This window comes from Schistocerca gregaria, chromosome 4 (assembly GCF_023897955.1).
Source record: "Schistocerca gregaria isolate iqSchGreg1 chromosome 4, iqSchGreg1.2, whole genome shotgun sequence".
NCBI classification, from domain to species: Eukaryota; Metazoa; Arthropoda; class Insecta; order Orthoptera; family Acrididae; genus Schistocerca; species Schistocerca gregaria.
This window is the reverse complement of record NC_064923.1, coordinates 209,948,074-209,968,444: the sequence shown is the minus strand read 5'-3', so window position 1 is coordinate 209,968,444 and position 20,371 is coordinate 209,948,074.

Below are 20,371 nucleotides of genomic sequence, written 5' to 3'. Positions count from 1 at the left end.
GTAGTCGCAATAAGCGAGTCTCCCGCAACTGGTGATCGATAAATCTAAAACACTTTTCTTGGTGGATGATGCTTCAGAGAAATTCACTGCGTGCACAGTCTTTTGACTCGTCCGTCTCCACACAAGAAACGATTATTTATCAGATCAATAGTGCACGATACGGTGCAGTCTGTCCACGGACCGTGGTGCATGAGGATCATTAGGGCTAACGTGTAATGAGGTGAAATAGAACACAGCATTGGTCTCCTATCTCTTAGTATCCTTTCGTTCACAAAGCATACAATATAGTATCTATATAAAAATTGTCCATGTCATTGCCCTTGTTCGAGTTTGAAGTTTTCCGCTTTTATTGGAACACCTGCATGTCACCGCGAAGTACTTTTGAGGTGTCACTAGGTTTTCTGTGACTCATAGTAGGAGCGCGACTAGAAAAACTACACATTCTTCCTCAGATGCTGTAATTTACTTTCACTATGGGTGTGCTTATGTGAGGGTCGGCACATACCTCAATTCCAGTAACAAATTATAACGAGATTTTTGTTCAATTAAATAAGCTCGTTATCTTTCAAGGAACAATTTGTTGCAGTCAATCTCTTTCGAAGAGCACTTGGATTTTTCCTGACAGTGAAATGGAACGTTAACTTACTCCCACGTAAATTGCCTGCATGACTGATTAAATACACAGAGAACACTGGTTTTATGAGGGATACAGGAGTGTAAGACTTTTTACAGAACAGATGGCCACCGTTATACACTCCTGGAAATGGAAAAAAGAACACATTGACACCGGTGTGTCAGACCCACCATACTTGTTCCGGACATGGCGAGAGGGCTGTACAAGCAATGATCACACGCACGGCACAGCGGACACACCAGGAACCGCGGTGTTGGCTGTCGAATGGCGCTAGCTGCGCAGCATTTGTGCACCACCGCCGTCAGTGTCAGCCAGTTTGCCGTGGCATACGGAGCTCCATCGCAATCTTTAACACTGGTAGCATGCCCCGACAGCGTGGACGTGAACCGTATGTGCAGTTGACGGACTTTGAGGGAGGGCGTATAGTGGGCATGCGGGAGGCCGGGTGGACGTACCGCCGAATTGCTCAACACGTGGGACGTGAGGTCTCGACAGTACATCGATGTTGTCGCCAGTGGTCGGAGGAAGGTGCACGTGCCCGTCGACATGGGACCGGACCGCAGCGACGCACGGATGCACGCCAAGACCGTAGGATCCTACGCAGTGCCATAGGGGACCGCACCGCCACTTCCCAGCAAATTAGGGACACTGTTGCTCCTGGGGTATCGGCGAGAACCATTCGCAACCGTCTCCATGAAGCTGGGCTACGGTCCCTCACACCGTTAGGCCGTCTTCCGCTCACGCCCCAACATCGTGCAGCCCGCCTCCAGTGGTGTCGCGACAGGCGTGAAGGGAGGGACGAATGGAGACGTGTCGTCTTCAGCGATGAGAGTCGCTTCTGCCTTGGTGCCAATGATGGTCGTATGCGTGTTTGGCGCCGTGCAGGTGAGCGCCACAATCAGGACTGCATACGACCGAGGCACACAGGGCCAACACCCGGCATCATGGTGTGGGGAGCGATCTCCTACACTGACCGTACACCTCTGGTGATCCTCTAGGGGACACTGAATACTGCACGGTACATCCAAACCGTCATCGAACCCATCGTCCTACCATTACTAGACCGGCAAGGGAACTTGCTGTTCCAACAGGACAATGCACGTCCGCATGTATCCCGTGGCACCCAACGTGCTCTAGAAGGTGTAAGTCAACTACCCTGGCCAGCAAGATCTCCGGAGCTGTCCCCCATTGAGCATGTTTGAGACTGGATGAAGCGTCGTCTCACGCGATTTGCACGTCCAGTACGAACGCTGGTCCAACTGAGGCGCCAGGTGGAAATGGCATGGCAATCCGTTTCACAGGACTACATCCAGCATCTCTACGATTGTCTCCATGGGAGAATAGCAGCCTGCATTGCTGCGAAAGGTGGATATACACTGTACTAGTGCCGACATTGTGCATGCTCTGTTGCCTGTGTCTATGTGCCTGTGGTTCTGTCAGTGTGATCATGTGATGTATCTGACCCCAGGAATGTGTCAATAAAGTTTCCCCTTCCTGGCACAATGAATTCACGGTGTTCTTATTTCAATTTCCAGGAGTGTAGTAAATACTTTAGGCAAGGGCACGACAGTGAGACTAACATTGCCCATGTGTAGTCGTTTTACATCTTAAAGGGCTTCAGAACAATGCCCTCTGAATAGGACCATGTCCTATACACGAACTGTGAATCAATTTTAAAACGATAGTTGATTATACACTATGTAAATACATACCTATTAAGGTCATGACAGGTGAGACACTCAGTAGTGGCAACGAAACATCTAAAGAAACAGCTGCTTCTGTACAATAAATATAAAAGATGCATCGCTCCATATAGGGACCCTGAATGGAAAACATTTGAGTGTCTAGGAGGAAAGACGTGAGGCCTTCAATGAATACTGTGGCAGAATCATGTCAAAGATCTCTCAAAATATGTCATTAAATTCCGGTCATATATAAAGGTCAAAGTTAACGTACAGTCAGTCTTTGGTAACATAAGAAATAAACTTGAGGCTACCAAAGCTATACCGAACTCCGTTTGTGCTCCTTTACTGAAGAAGATATACATGTACTGCTCCAGATAACTTCCCGCACCACCGAAAAGATGAATGATACAGACATTACAGTGAGTGGCCTTCAGAAAGAGCTAAATGCGACCATCATGATGCTGTAAACAGAACCTCGATTCAAACGAAACAATGACGTTTTGCCATTCGTGCACCCAGGTTCGTCGTTGAGTACAGCATCGTAGGCGCTCCGATTTGTGATGCAGCGGCAAGGGTAACCGCAGCCATGGTCTCCGAGCTGATAGTCCATGCTGCTGCCAACGTCGTCAAACTGTTCGTGCAGATTGTTGTCTTGCGAACGTCCCCATCTGTTGACTCAGTGATTGAGACGTGGCAGCACGATCCGTTACAGCCATGAGGATTAAGATGCCTGTCATCTCGACTGATAGTGATACGAGGCCGTTGGGATCCAGCACGGCGTTTCGTATTACCCTCCTGAATCCACCGATTCCATACTCTGCTAACAGTCATTGGATCTCGACCAACGCGAGCAGCAATGTCGAGATACGATAAACCGCAATCGCAATAGGCTACAATCCGACGTTTATCAAAGTCGGAAACGCCATGGTACACATCTTTCCTCCTTGCACGAGGCATCACAATAACGTTTCACCAGGCAACGCCGGTCAACTGCTGTTTGTGTATGAGAAACCGGTTGGAAACTTTCCTCATGTCAGCACGCTGTAGGTTTCGCCACCGGCGCGAACCTTGTGTGAATGCTTTGAAACGCTAATTAATTGCATATCACAGCATCTTCTTCCTTTCGGTTAAATTTCGCGTCTGTAGCACGTCATCTTCATGGTGTAACAATTTTAATGTCTAGTAGTGTAGCTATTACTCATGCTCCTGTTGCGTTGCCTATGGGAAATGTTTGATCTAACATACAGCCAGGCCTCTGATTCCTGTAAATGTCATCTTACAAGGGCCGTTGGCTATGAAGACGACATTTTGGCCCAGACGACGAGCTGTAGACTAGCGTAGAGATTTGGTGGAAAAAATAGACGGCTGCTGTCTATAACGAGGGTATTGGTAAGTTGGTACGACGCAATGACAGATGTCGAGGTCTGAGCGATGACTATGTGGAGGAGTAGCTGTATGATGTGGCTGACTGTTGCAAATAAAACAATATTGATTTTCATTGTGGTTCTGATTTCGAGACCGTTCGAACCTTAATAAACGCATAGCCGTCGTATTTCAGAACCGGTGGAAAATGAACTGTGGTGTCGGCGCCCCAAGTCAGCCCGTGTGGCCGAGCGGTTCTAGGCGCTTCAGTCTAGAACCGTGCGACGGCTACGGTCGCAGGTTCGGATCCTGGCTCGGGCGTGGATGTGTGTGATGTCCTTAGATTAGTCAGGTTTAAGTAGTTCTAAATTCTAGGGGACTGATGAGTTTAGATTTTAAGTCCCATGGTGCTCAGTGCCATTTGAGTCATCGGTGCCCCAGCACATTTAGCAGCACCTCCTACTTTACCGGCAGGCCGGCAGGCGAGGTCAGTGCTTTCTCCCTGCTGCAAACAAGATCCTGGCGCCTGTTCAGTGTCGTTCCTTCTTGCCCTGACCGCAGAAATTTGCCGCCGAGCGTCCTCCTTCACTCCAGGAAACACAACCACGCTCCCACTAAAGTAGTGGAAATCTGTATATAGGTATGGATATTTCCAGAAAAATTAACGTTGTCGGTTGGAACAGTTGTGCACAATGTAATTAACAGCATGAAATATACCGACAGATGCAGTCAAATGGTATAGTATTTAATGCCAGTAGTGTGGTATACAACAAGACATCAACGGTTCAGGTGGTAGGGGCTGGAACTCGGGATGAAGGTAGTCGGCTCTGGGCTATATTAATGTGTGCCTACATGACTTTGTTGTAGGCAGCAAACACACACTATTAGTGACAGTCTGTATTACATGCATGAGCAACGATTGTGACCTAACAACACGGAAAAAGTTATCACGTGGTGAAAAAGCAAAAATCGGTGTGTTGGAGGAAATGGAACTCTCTTGTCGTCAAATAGCCAAGAAGTTGAACTGTTGAAGTAATTTCGTTACGTTGGACGCCCGATGTGGACAGAACGGAAAATACAGGTAATGTAGAAAATTATCTGTGGCATCGAAACGGTTACCTTCGGGCAAAGCAAGGGCCACAAACCATTATTTTTCTCAACGTGTTACTGATGTATAGTTTTCAGTAACTTCCAGATGAGTGCGACATATTTTGTCGGATGACAAACACATTGCATGTAAGAAACGCCTGTCGAAACCTGCTGTAACACCCGAAGATAAACAGGCTACATTGGAGTTTGCTGAAATGGTATGTCATGGATTGAAAATGTGGATAATGTGATCTTCAGCGATGAGAAGAGATTTAATTTAGATGGTCCGGATGGATTTCAATATGATTGGCATAATATGAGAACAGAGAATCGGGTAAGAATGAGCAGACATTTTGATGGTGTAAGTGTTACGATCTGGGCAGGTTTCTACACTAAAGATAAGTCACGCACTGGTTCTCTTAATACTAGAATCAAATCTCGCGTGCACCCTGAGATGCTAGACACAGAGCTGATTACAATGTATAGACATCTAGCGGTCGAAAGTCTAATGTTGGAGTAACAAAATCTATTTGTGTATGTTTCTGCTACAACAAAAAAGTGGTTTGAAGATTATGATATCGATGTCTTGCTGTGGCCTGCACGTAGCCCGGATTTGAGTCCCGTAAGAAACCTTTGGAGAATACTTGCAATGTGTTTCATCGTAATGTACGGCAATTTGAGGTCGCATGTGAACTGAAAGGAGCCACACGAGAAAAGTAGGCAACAATATCGCTTCAAGAACTACAAACGCCAACAAAATCATTACTGAAGTGAAGATTTGAGGTAATCAGGAAGAACGAAGGTTGGACAAAGCACCAACACTGCATTAAGGGAACAGGATAGTGAGTGCCTTTATACCGATTTCCACACAGGAAATGCAAACGCCTTATTTCTCTACTCGTGTTGTGAAAGAAACACTGTTATTCCGTCATGATTGTTTATTTCGTATTAATCAACTACTGCCATAATAAATTCTACGCATGTGTGCTCCTGACATTGTACTACTGCTCTCGTTGAGCGTCCTTATTTTACCGGTTTCCGAGTATATCACTCGTCAGTGTCGCTCGACGCAGCCGGTGGGAAATTCAAGTACGATACGTGCGTTAGTGGAACAGTGTCATACCCATCAAAGCACAGCAAAAGTTTCTTGCATCCATCTACGTATCCTTCCGGTAGGAACCACGAGGACAAGATTGGATAATTACAGCAAGCGCAGAGTCATTTAAACAGTTTACATTCTAGCACTCCATGCGCAAAAACCATAACACGTCTTACTATGCTAAGTACAGTCTGCTAAATTCTTTTTAGAATGGTACGGCATATACAGATATCTTTCTACATCTAAAACTTTGAACAGTTAATTTCTTGATGCAGTTTTCATTCCTTATTTTTGAATGCCTGGTCTTTTGTAGTTTCTTTTTTCTTATTTTCCCTCAGGATTATTGTTGTCTATTTGTATCCGACTAGGTATCGAATGGATAAGTGAATTTTGTTTCTTCACCACTGCAAGAAGAGGAGCAGCATATTTCGTCTGGATGCACGTCCTAGGAATAATTTTCTCTGTGGAGACTTCACCTGCCACCCTGTTTTACCGATGAGTGACACTGAGTTTTCATTACGGGGATGACCAACACTGTGTGTAGGACACAAGCGACAAGCGGCAGCCGCATCGTTGGAAGCAAGAGCCCGCCGTCAGCTGGCCGACCACCGGTTCATGGGGCGGCTTTTCCGGGCTTTGACACAGCTGCCGCGCCACTCACCCGTGTTCACGCTGCTGTAACACGCGCTCGCTAGGCAGGCGAGCGCGACGTGTAAATCCCCTGCAGGATATGCAATCCCGCGCCACGATGTCACTAGTCCAGAGATGAACACTACACCTACACTGTTCTTAATTATCTGTGATTAGTGTAGGTCGACCACAGAGATTATTATGAGTACGCTGTTCATAATGCAGAGATTATGACAACTATTTCTAGATGATGCCCCAAGAAGTACATTCGCCCTACAAGCACTGAATGTGTAGTTGTTCATTATCAAATAAGCAGGCCTCATGCAAAATGACTTCCTAATGTATCTGATTTAAATTTTCGGGTCAGAGAGTCACTGTGTACTGGATTGTGGCGCAGAATATTTTTCCTTGGCATCAGTAAAGATCTTACTAATTTATTATCCAGAGGAAGTTCAGCAAAAGCTTTTGTGAGGATGCAGCTGAACCTTCGACATAGCTCTGTGGATGTCAGTATCGGTTGGACTGATCGATAGTCATATCGCTCGTCTAGGACTCAGCCACTGAATGAAAAAGGCGTCACACAGCTGATAACTAAGAGGACATCGATGGCTCTAACACACATGAGACACAGGTCTTGCATCCCACAAAAAAATAAGAAACAGGATGTTCATCTAACTATGAAATAATAGAGTGGTACCCAATAATAAATGTTTATAACAAAGTTCCTTGCTACGTATGATAATAACAAACTATCACAGATAATGCAAAGAGTCCGGAAATTAACAGTTGACATGAAACAGTTCTAATCTAACACCTGAATATCCTGGCAGAGATAGGCTGCATTAGGTGTAAGGGACATGACCATAATGTACACTTGAATCATAGGAAGATAAATCGTCGTTGGCCGCGCAGTGGTTGCCAGAAATCACCAGAGGAATGAGAAACTACCCATGCAACTGACAATGCAGGCTGCCATGAATGAGATTACAATCAGCCGAGAAAATTATTGGATTCGGTAATCATGACTAAACCTAACGGAGCACCAGACAGTAATTCTCGTATTCTGCTCGCCCAGTTTCCGATCTGTCACCATAATCAGCACTCAGAAGCGTGGAGCGTAGCGGGTACTGTTATCTACGACTGCAACAATCAGCTCTCTACAAACAATCCTGTCTGAGAGACATCCGCAACTGAGCTTTATCGAGGCTGAAAATACCGCTACACTTGTTTCTTTTATTATCACACGACCGGTTTCGGGCCCTTATCTTCAGGTGTCGTAACTTGTGGCCGTGATTCCCGAGCGCCATGGTGGACATGTACAAGGTGCGGTGTGCTAAGTACAGCTCTCTTGTCCCCAGGCAATGTCTCTGACCAAGCGCTCTCCATATTTCGTGCCCAAGTGCCCTCCTCTGTCTCCCGAGTCGAAGTGTCATCTAATGACAGGGAGTTCTTTCTAAACTCTCTGTCCGAATTCTCGTACACCAATTAAAAAATCTCTGCAAAATACTAGCTAATTATATTTTTGCTATCAAGACAATTATCTCCCTTCCTAGAAGAAGCTTTGCAACACTAACTAATCGTTACGCCCCCATGAACACAGTTACCAAACAGTTTTGAGTTCTCCTCCCATTCTTCAACTAGGGTGGTTATTTCAGCCAATACGCAAATTGGTTTCTCGTACTACCATTCTTTTAGACGAGCCAAGAAGATGCCCATTAACAACTTTTTAGGACAGCAGGGTGGTTATTTCAGCCAATACACAAATTGGTTTCTCGTGCTACCATTCTTATACATGGGCCAATAAGATGCCCTCTAAAAGCTTTTTACGCCACGAGGTTTTCACGCGTTGTGAAGTGACGATAGGAGTGCGACATTTCCAACGCCATATTAACAACTTCTGCGAAAGTAGTAGTTGACCCCATATCAAACAGTAAGCACTGCGCTATAAATTGCATGGACACGATTCGTAGGTGTCAGCACTGACAATGGCTAGACAGTTAGCCAGTACTTGCTCTGGGTCGTCATCTCACCTTGTGATTTCCTCCGAAAATGTGGACTGCAGCTTCCAGAGGGCTGGTTTGAACATTTTGTCCCTGGGTTGGTGCATAGCGTCGAGCAAGAGTCATCATATACCTAACGCAAGTGCAGAGAAAATTAATGCTGAAGAAAAGGAATTAATATAGTAGTAGACAGTTTACTCCTGGAAATCACTTAAGGTATTAACTATTAGCATTATTTCTACTTCTACATCTACACCTGCAGGGATACTCTGCAAATCACATTTAAGTGCTCGGCAGAGAGTTCATCGAACCAACCTCACAATTCTCTATTATTCCAATCTCGTGTAGCGCGCGAAAAGAATGAACACCTGTATCTTTCCGTACGACCTCTGATTTCCCTTATTTTATCTTTGTGATCGTTCCTCCCTATGTAGGTCGGTGTCAACAAAATATTTTCCCATTCGGAGGAGAAAGTTAGTGATTGGAATTTCGTGAGACGACTCGGTCGCAACGAAGAACGCTTTTCTTTTAATGATGTCCAGCCCAAATCCTGTGACACTTCTCCCATATTTCGTGATAATACAAAACGTGCTGCCATTCTTTGAACTTTTTCGATGTACTCCGTCAGTCCTATCCCGTAAGGATCCCACACCACGCAGCAGTATTCCAAAAGAGGATGGGCAAGCGTAGTGTAGACAGTCTCCTTAGTAAGTCTGTTATATTTTCTAAGTGTCCTGCCAATAAAACGCAGTCTTTGATTAGCCTTCCCCACAACATTTTCTGTGCGTTCCTTCCAATTTAAGTTGTTCGTTATTGTAATACCTAGGTATTTAGTTGAATTTACGGCTTTTAGATTAGACTGACAATATCGTGTAATTATTTATTAATTAGAGGGAACAAAATTCATATAGTAATAATTTTAAATCACAGCACAACACATCATCCGTTCCAGACTGGCAAAAGACTGACGTATATCACTTTGCACAGAAGAGGAAACACTCCCGCTTATCAGACCTGCTTTTCGTTTTTAATATGTCAGTGTACGTTTTGAGTGCGGACACATGCAACGTAGCCATAAACTTCGAATCATCGTCTTGAAAATATGAAGATATATAATTACGTTTTAGTCTGTCTTCAGGCATAGCCCACTGAAAAGCAGTAAACGAGCTGTGTTTTTTGGTTTGGCTACTCGAGAGCAGTGCTGTGATCCTATCCTGAGCTGCAGGAATTTCAAGCCAAAAAATAAAAAGAAAAGGCAATTGGACACTCTGAATGATGACAGGTGGTCTTTCCCAATGAACCACATTTCACGCTCCAGCGGACGCATGGCCGTCGGCCTGTACGGCCTTGCAACAATTTGCCGCTCGGGATAGCCGTGCGATCGAGGGCAACTTGCCACGGTTCGTACGGCTCCCGCCGTCTGAGTTTTGAGTCATAATTGGGCATGGATGTTTGTGTTGTCCTTACCATAAGTTGGTTTAAGTTAGATAAAGTATTATGTAATCCCAGGGACCGATGATCTCAGCGGTTTGGTCCCATAGAACACATTTCCAACAGTCTTCTGAAGTATCCCAGCCAGAGGAGGGTGCGTTATGGCCTGGTGTGTGTTCTCGTTGCATTCCCTGGGAGATCTTGTAATTCTGAAGTCATAATGAATCAACTCACGAATGCAAGTATCCTTGATGGCCATGTCCGCGCTACATCCGTTTGCTTTTTCCTCTGCATAGTGCCTTACACCAGTAGGACAGTGCAACGAGTCACACAGCTCGCAGCTTATGCGAGTGCTAGAGCACCATTATGAGTTTCCAAAACTCCCTGCCGACCAGCTACCCAGATTTAAACCCAATCAAGGATCTATGAGGCCACCTCGGTCGGGCTGTTGGAGCAGTGGATTTTCAACCAAGAAACGTGACGCAGCTATCCGAGACAGCGGAGTCGGCTTGGCTCCGCATTCCTCTTGATACATTCCAGAACGTCACCGACACTCTTCCTTCACATCCGTGTTGCTAAAAGTGGTTATTAAACACTTCGACAGGTGGTCAAATTAATGTCACAGGACGATGTGTAAGTCACGTACGGTAATATACTAGGTGTAACTGTAAATAAGAATAAATATCACAATTCAAAAGGAAAATTTGCCATTAAAAATGATGTAACGCGATGTTCATTTTCCTCCCGCGATCAGGCTTGTATTTCTGAAAACTAGTAAATAAATTATGCGCTGCATTATCAAACAAAATCTAGAGAAACAAGGCTTTGTTTGTTAGCATTAGGTTGAATTGACGGAAAGATTTTTCTGGAATACGTCCAAATTCAAGGGATATGTTAACTGGTGTACAAAAACTGGGTGACTGAAGTTACTGTAAGGTAGTACACTACTGGCCATTTAGTTACAATACGAAGATGACGTGCTACTGACGCGAAATTTAACCGACAGGAAGAAGGTGCTGTGATATGCAAATGATAAGCTTTTTAGAGCATGCTCACAAGGCTGGCGCCGGTGGCGACACCTACAACGTGCTGACATGAGGAAAGTTTCCAAACGATTTCTCATACACAAACAGCAGTTGACGGGCGTTGCCTGGTGAAACATTGTTGTGATGCCTCGTATAAGGTCGGACTGTAGCCTATCAAGATTGCGGTTTATCGTACCGTGACACTGCAGCTCCCATTGGTCGAGATCCAATGACTGTTAACAGAAAATGGAATCGGTGGGTTCAGGAGGGTAATACGGAACGACGTGCTGGATTGCAACGGCCTCGTGTCACTAGCAGTCGAGATGACAGGCATCTTATCCGCATGGCTGTAACGGATCGTGCAGCCACGTCTAGATCCCTGAGACAACAGATGGGGACGTTTGCAAGACAACAACCATCGGCACGAACAGTTCGACGACGTTTGTAGCAGCATGGTTTACAAGCTCGGAGACCATGGCTACGGTTACCCTTGACAATGCATCACAGACAGGAGCGCCTGCGATGGTGTACTCAACAAAGAACTTGAGTGCACGAATGGCAAAACGTCATTTTTTTCCGATGAATCCAGGTTCTGTTTACAGCATCATGATGGTCGCATCCGTGTTTGGCGACATCGTGGTGAACGCACATTGGAAGCGTGTATTCGTCATCGCCATACTGGCTTATCACCAGGCGTGATGCTATGGTGTGCCACTGGTTACACGTCTCGGTCAACTCTTATTCGCATTGACGGCACTTTGAACAGTGGGCATTACATTTCAGATGTGTTACTACCCGTGGCTCCACCATTTATTCGATCCCTGGGAAACCCTACATTTCAGTAGGATAATGCACGATCTCATGTTGCAGGTCATGTATGGGCCTTTCTGGAAACAGAATATGTTCGGCTGCTGCCCTTGCCATCATATTCTCCAGATCTCTCACCAACTGAAAACGTCAATGGTGGCCGAGCAACTGGCTCGTCACAATACGGCAGTCATTACTCTGGATGAACTATGGTATCGTGTTGAAGCTGCATGGACAGCTGTACCTGTAGACGCCATCCAAGCTCTGTATGACTCAATGCCCAGGCGTATCAAGGCCGTTATTACAGCCAGAGGTGGTTGTTGTGTGTACTCATTTCTCAGGATCTATGCACCCAAATTGCGTGAAAATGTAATCACATGTCACTTCTAGTATAATATATTTGTTCAATGAATTCCCGTTTATCATCTGCATTTCTTCTTGGTGTAGCAATTTTAATGGCCAGTAGTGTATATGTACAGTTTGTCTTCGTACAGTCTCTGAAAATGGTGACAGTTTTCTTCGACCGGAATAATCCTCTAACTAGTCCGATTATATTTCTGCTGCCTCTCCGGAGCTCGTGCTATTGCTTTCGCCTCTAGTACAGAACTGCAGAAATAAAACTGCCATGCAGCTTACGGTCGGCAACTCATGTTATACCACTTGCTCGACGTATGAATAATGTAAGCTGTGTTGCCTATCGTAAAGTGCATTAAATATCTTTCGTGCCGGCTGTATTTCTCTTTCCATGTATGTGTATGACCCATCCTGCCCGTATCACTATTCATACAACGGCACACCAGCCATGTGCAACTTAGAAAATATTGAACATTGCTTTATGTGCGCTCTCTGCTGATTGCTTTCTAGCTGTAGCGTCGCTAGTTTATCTTCCATTTACACTCTCCATTCACGCGCTGTGATAATCTCTGCGTTGTTTGTAATAGAAGTCGTGACCACGCGACCTAAAATACACAGTGAAATGTGTCAAACAGGTTTCATTCTACTGTTTCATATTCTCCGCAGAATCCATCGACATGAAAGTAATAATATGAACATGATATCTGCTCTTTCGGACATGTTCGAAAGAACTGATACCATTGGTGATCTTGCAGCTCTCGAAGAATGAAATTATAATGAAATCGAGATCTTTAGCTGCTGAAGGCATTGATAAATATCTGTGGGGACAGTTGAAAGTGTGTGAACGGACTGAGACTCGAACCCGGTGTCTTCTGCTTCGATGGAAAACGCTCTATTCGTCTGAGCCACCGAGGACACAGCGGATAGTGCGACTGCAGGGACATGTCTCTGACACGCTCCGCAAGAGACCCACATCTTCAACTTATTCTTCACACACTACATTTGAAATGCCCCTGCCCACTATACTCATTAATCGTGGCAGTCAATCTACCGATTCCCGTAAGAGTTTGAGCAATGTGAGTACATTCGCACTGAAGAAGATCATTGGCCGGTAAGCCTTATCTTTATGTAGGTGGTATCTGTTCTTTTGGACATGCCACGTAAGCAGGAAAGCAGGACATCACGGATTCGAGTCCCGGTTGTGTCACACATTTTCAACTGTCCCCGCTGGTATTTATCAACGCCAATCAGCAGCCAAAGTCTACATTTCATTGTAATTTTGTTAAAGTAGTAACGTCGTTATTGGTGTAAAATATTGAACAAAACAGAAAAAATACACTCTATTAACTCATCCTTAGCAAAAGAAATACGTTTCTGTACCAGATATCTTCTCTTACTGTTCTTTCAATTATCTTCATAAAAATCGAGTAAATGCCAATATTATTGCTTGTGAATAACCATTCAAAAACGTTCAAATGTATGTGAAATCTTATGTGACTTAACTGGTAAGGTCATCAGTCCCTAAACTTACACACTACTTAACATAAATTATCCTAAGGATAAACACACACCCATGCCCGAGGGAGGACTCGAACCTCCGCTGGGACCAGCCGTACAGTCCTAGACTGCAGCGCCTGAGACCGCTCGGCTAATCCCTCGAGGCGTGAATAACCGTACTTGGTAGCCTGTGAAAAAATGAAAGTTTTCAGTGTTGTTGGCATTTTAATAACTTATGAATTCGTAGAAAGTGGAGCATCCTACCAGTTGGACGAATTTTTGGTGAAAATGGAGTACTGGAATAAGACGCACTACTCGGATAGTTTTACAAAGTGTAATTGCGTAACAAGAGATTCTCAATCGAGATCAAACCACACCAAAGCAGCAAGTTAAATTTATTATTGTATGCACTAAATTTTCCATCTTAGCCATATCAAAGTTCTACAATAGCTTTATCGATATTTCCTGTTGGTAGGATGCTGATTTCGTCGTCATCCTGCCCATATCGTACCCACCCTTCAAGTGTCCCTTTGAAACATCAACTACTGTTGCTGCTACTTCTATCAGAATACCTTATATCTACTACTGATCAAGCAAGACTTCTTGCGCAATGAATATGACGTACCCCAACAATGCTTCCTCAAATACACTCCTGGAAATTGAAATAAGAAAACCGTGAATTCATTGTCCCAGGAAGGGGAAACTTTATTGACACATTCCTGGGGTCAGATACATCACATGATCACACTGACAAAACCACAGGCACATAGACACAGGCAACAAAGAATGCACAATTTCGGCACTAGTACAGCGTATATCCACCTTTCGCAGCAATGCAGGCTGCAATTCTCCCATGGAGACGATCGTAGAGATGCTGGATGTAGTCCTGTGGAACGGCTTGCCATGCCATTTCCACCTGGCGCCTCAGTTGGACCAGCGTTCGTGCTGGACGTGCAGACCGCGTGAGACGACGCTTCATCCAGTCCCAAACATGCTCAATGGGGGACAGATCCGGAGATCTTGTTGGCCAGGGTAGTTGACTTACACCTTCAAGAGCACGTTGGGTGGCACGGAATACATGCGGACGTGCATTGTCCTGTTGGAACAGCAAGTTCCCTTCCCGGTCTAGGAATGGTAGAACGATGGTTTCGATGAAGGTTTGGATGTACCGTGCCACATTCAGTGTCCCCTCGACGATCACCAGAGGTGTACGGTCAGTGTAGGAGATCGCTCCCCACACCATGATGCCGGGTGTTGGCCCTGCGTGCCTCGGTCGTATGCAGTCCTTATTGTGGCGCTCACCTGCACGGAGCCAAACACGCATACGACCATCATTGGCACCAAGGCAGAAGCGACTCTCATCGCTGAAGACGACACGTCTCCATTCGTCCCTCCATTCACGCCTGTCGTGACACCACTGGAGGCGGGCTGCACGATGTTGGGGCGTGAGCGGAGGACGGCCTAACGGCGTGTGGGACCGTAGCCCAGCTTCATGGAGACGGTTGCGAATGGTCCTCGCCGGGACCTTCCTTGCTGGGAAGTGGCGGTGCGGTCCCCTACGGCACTGCGTAGGATCCTACGGTCTTGGCGTGCATCCGTGCGTCGCTGCGGTCCGGTCCCAGGTCGACGGGCACGTGTACCATCCGCCGACCACTGGCGACAACATCGATGTACTGTGGAGACCTCACGCCCCACGTGTTGAGCAATTCGGCGGTACGTCCACCCGGCCTCCCGCATGCCCACTATATGCCATCGCTCAAAGTCCGTCAACTGCACACACGGTTCACGTCCACGCTGTCGCGGCATGCTACCAGTGTTAAAGACTGCGCTGGAGCTCCGTATGCCACGGCAAACTGGCTGACACTGACGGCGGCGGTGCACAAATGCTGCGCAGCTAGCGCCATTCGACGGCCAACACCGCGGTTCCTGGTGTGTCAGCTGTGCCGTGCGTGTGATCATTGCTTACCGTATTTATCACTTACACTTCCGTGCTGCATGTCTTACTGATTCTAACTCACGGGTACAGACGTTCGATAACACTGTACTAAAATTGTATGTGGGGTCGCGATGACGTTGTGCAACGATGTTATCAGAATGGTAGGAGACGAGAATTCGTCAGATTTTGATCTCAAAAATAGACTATTCACGAATTGGTATAAGTCAGATTTCTGTAACTTCTCTGTGGAAGAGAGCTCGCGTGATTTCACTACATAGCTTATTCTCTGAAGCATTCCAATACACTCTGTACTTGTTCCGCTATAGGAGAGTTCTTTGAAGATGCATAGAATAAATTCACCAAAAAGTGCTTTTCTCCTGTTCGTTGGTTGGTTGGTAGGTTGATTTTTTTTTTTTGGGGGGGGGGGGGGGGGGCAAACATCGAGGTTATCTGTCAAATTCAGTTGGTTCAAATGGCTCTGAGCACTATGGGACTTAGCGTCTAAGGTCATCAGTCCCCTAGAACTTACAACTACTCATACCTAACTAACCTAAGGACCTCACACACATCCATGCCCGAGGCAGGATTAGAACCTGCAACCGTAGCGATCACGCGCTTCCTGACTGTAGTACCTAGAACCGTTCGGCCACTACAGCCGGCTTTGAAGAAGAGTTAAGCGTTATCCACCACCTGTAAAAAGTCTTGCAAATGCTATCCTGATATTCCGAAGCTGCTAGTGAATGTAACTGATGGCATATAAAACTCTTTCCACTAACATCACACTTCTTTCTCGAGTTATCTTTTAGATAACTTTGTGAAATGCACTGAACAACAATGCCAGTATTCATAACTGAGACAGGAGAAAGTACGATCTTACCCTGACCTTTCCCTTCTGGGTGGAAAATTACTAACCGAAGGAATCAGTTGCCAGTTCCGAAGGGACAAGAAACTGAAAATAGTATCACAAAACTTTTCTTGACATATTGCGACTTGACTTTCGTCAGAATATGAAGCGTTTATTTTTCATACCAGTGTCATTTCTCTTACGCAAAGAAAAATGAGGTCACTCAATAATATTCTTATTTTGTGTTTATCCTGCAAAATACTAAAAGTCATATTAACAGTGGCCTATGTAAAGCCACCATTTGATACCAGAACAACATTTTCGTCTCAGAAGTTAAATAACCATTTATTCTGTGAATCGCAAATGAATATTACTGTAGAAATAATTTAACTGGCTCTAATTAATCTTTGCTTAATGATTTGTCTTAGTGTAAAGACATGGGAGGAAGAACACGAAAAGCTTTCAAGGGAGATCAGCCCATGTTATAACGAATCGTGCCACTATATTGTGTAAAAATAAATCACAATACTTTCCTGAACATACCGGTTCTCCAGTTACAGTTTTAAAGATAAAAGAAGAAACAACGTTCTTGTCTCTCAGCAGAAGTGCTCTCGACTGAGCAGTGACCAGTTAACACTACAAGTGTCAGTCAGGAAATCAGACTCCTCAAGGTCAACCCCGGTGCCTGAAGTCAGCAGGTGCTTATCGCTGTGATTGGCCCGCATCATAGCTTCGCTGCCTCATACACTCTGTTAAAAGGGCAGTACGTCAGCGGCAGCTGGATGTCCAGGTTTTCTCACGATACTGTGTCCTCACATGCGGTTTGTCGTCCATGGGACACTGCAGCGATGTGTGTCTGCTAGTGAACGAAATGCAGGAAAAAGGGACTACGTGTAAGGCTACCTAGGAGTGTTTAAAGGGCGAAAACAATCAAACATTTTCGTACAAAATATACTGAAGACATTCACTGGTTTGGTCAATAGTGAACAGAAATAACATAACTTTAGCGGAAATTTGTAAACTTTCAGCAAAAGAGTGCGTATTTCCAAGTTAACTGTGGGCCGTATGAAAGATCGGTGACATTAACTGAATCTCCAGATGTGAACATGTGCTTCGATTCGCCAAGAAAGTGTCATAAACGAAGATGGAAATTCCGGATTTGGATGGTTTTGTCAAAGAGAGCGGATGAGACGATCGAGGTTCAGGGCACTCGCTTGCCCTTGGGGAGGGTGGGGGTGGGGGGGGGGGACACTTCCCTTAAGGGGGAAGAATCAGAAATGATCAACAGCATGAGGACGTATAAGGCAACAGAAACCGCTGCGCTGAAGACATATAGTGTGTATACGCAGGATATAAGGTCTGTAATTGAAAAAACTTTCATTGTAGACTCTCCATTGCTATAAGATTCTGAACCAGAAAAGATGACGGTGTACGAGTTAGGATGCGGAATGTCAGAAGTTTGAACATGGTATTGAAGGCAGAACACAGAAACAGACAAAAAATTCGAAAAGGGTAACGCTTAGGCTCTGTCTAGATATAGTGGGCGTCAGTGATGTGAAACGGAAAGAAGCCAAGGATTTCCGGTCAGATGAGTACAGGGTGATATGAAAATGGTTCAAATGGCTCTGAGCACTATGGGACTCAACATCTCTGGTCATAAGTCCCCTAGAACTTAGAACTACTTAAACCTAACTGACCTAAGGACATCACACAATCCATGCCCGAGGCAGGATTCGAACCTGCGACCGTGGCGGTCGCGCGGTTCCGGACTGAGCGCCTAGAACCACGAGACCACCGCGGCCGGCAGGGTGATATGATCAGCAGCGGAAAATCTACATCTACATGACTACTCTGCAATTCACATTTAAGTGCTTGGCAGAGGGTTCATCGAACCACAATCATACTATCTCTCTACCATTCCACTCCCGAACAGCGCGCAGGAAAAACCAACACCTAAACCTTTCTGTTTGAGCTCTGATTTCTCTTATTTTATTTTGATGATCATTCATACCTACGTAGGTTAGGCTCAACAAAATATTTTAGCATTCGGAAGAGAAAGTTGGTGACTGAAATTTCGTAAATAGATCTTGCCGCTACGAAACACGTCTGTGTTTTATTGACTTCCATCCCAACTCACGTATCATATCTGCCACACTCTCTCCGCAATTACGTGATAATACAAAACGAGCTGCCTTATTTTACAACCTTTCGATGTTCTCCGGCAATCCCACCTGTATGTTAGAACTGTGGTTGGTTGTGAATAGCAAGATGAGGCAGAGAGTGAGTTACTGTGAACAGTTCATTGATTGTTTTTGCCCTCCCGCGTGGAGCGGCCGCATGGTTTGAGGCGCCATTTCACGGACTGCGCGGCCCCATATCACGGACTGAGTGCCCCCCCTTCCCACAGAAGGTTCGAGTCCTCCCTCGAGTATGGGCGTGTGTGTTGTTCTTAGCATAAGTTAGTTTAAGCAGTGTGTAAGTCTAGGGACCGATGGCCTCCGTAGTTTGGTCCCTCAGGAATTCACACACATTTGAACATTTTGACTGAGTTTTTTTCACTAGAATTGACCGTAAACAGACATCTGCAAGGATCGGGTGACATTGCTGTCCAAGTTGGGTTTGGCAAGCAGGAAGGCAAGCAGTTGAAACTCTCGACCTGTGCGGATGGGCATTATTCGCTGGAATGTAAGCCCAGGATGGCTCACTACGAAGGGCAACAAAACAGGGGCGTAGAGAATCGTCAATAAACCGCTATGCTGTAACGGTGCTGCTGTTGACAACTAAAGGGGTACTGGTGTGAAAAGCATCGCTCCTGGTTGTCGTGCCGTATGGCGCACGACAGGTTAAGTCTCTCATCGCAGCCCGGGGCGTTTCCAGACACATATTCACAGGCCAGTTCGAATCGGGATTAATCACTGAAGACGATTCTACTCCACTCAATGATATTCCAGGCCGAATGAGTCCAACAGCACTAGAAACGGGCTTGTTGATGTACAGATACCAATGGTAATCTGCGCAACGGGTGCCGTGAGCTCAGCCCACTTTCGGTGAACCACCTATTACTGGTTCTTACCGTCCCTGAACCATCAGTTACACGCTGGATCGATCATAATGATGACTCTGGCGCTCTGAGTACCTCTCTGACGACTGCTCGCTCCTTTAGTTCTCTCCTCCCTCTAGGTCAACCGCTTCCCTTTTGACGCTGTGTTCGGCCATTATTCACGTATGCCTGCTACCATCGTCGAATAGTGGCATCACTGTTATTACCCCACCCGAATGCTTTGATCCCAACTACACGTCCTCTCTCTGATGCTCACATAATTATGTATTATTTACGCACCTGTCTGCGACTCATAGTTACTGTCCACCTGAGTACACAGAATGAAATTCACAAAGACTTTATTCCTTGCTGTCGATATGTTTCCTGTTTACTATTCTGGCCAGCTGCACTGGTACCAATTTGTCAAAACTATTTCGTGGAGTGTCTGTTTCCTATTTAGAGCTGAGATTGTATAAGTTATTTCACTGTAATAAATTTTGTCACCTTGTTTTGGTGTTTTATTTTCACGGTCGTGATGTCAAGAACTACTGCTGTTCACCAGTTTTTATTGTTCCCTCGAGCAATTTTCGTCTGAATCCAACGAAGATGAGAAAACTTAAGGCGAAAAATAGCCTCCCTTGGGAATTTATGGGATGCAAACGACCTCGTTCTTGCTAAATCTTGTTTGACAAATTTGACTCGATTTTCAAGAAAAATCTATGTTTCCTTTTCGTAGCCGGGATATCATCTATTATGCCTAGGAACATAATATGCTTTCCATAGTTTTGGATATCTTCAAGAAGCTAATGATTGAAATATTTTTTTGTTGCTATGTTTGTTATCTGTAGCTATTCTGCCTAGAATGTTTTGCGGGAAGTGCTGTTACGCATCACATGTGGACCGCGGAATTCCGTGCAGCGAGGTAATACGAAATAGTC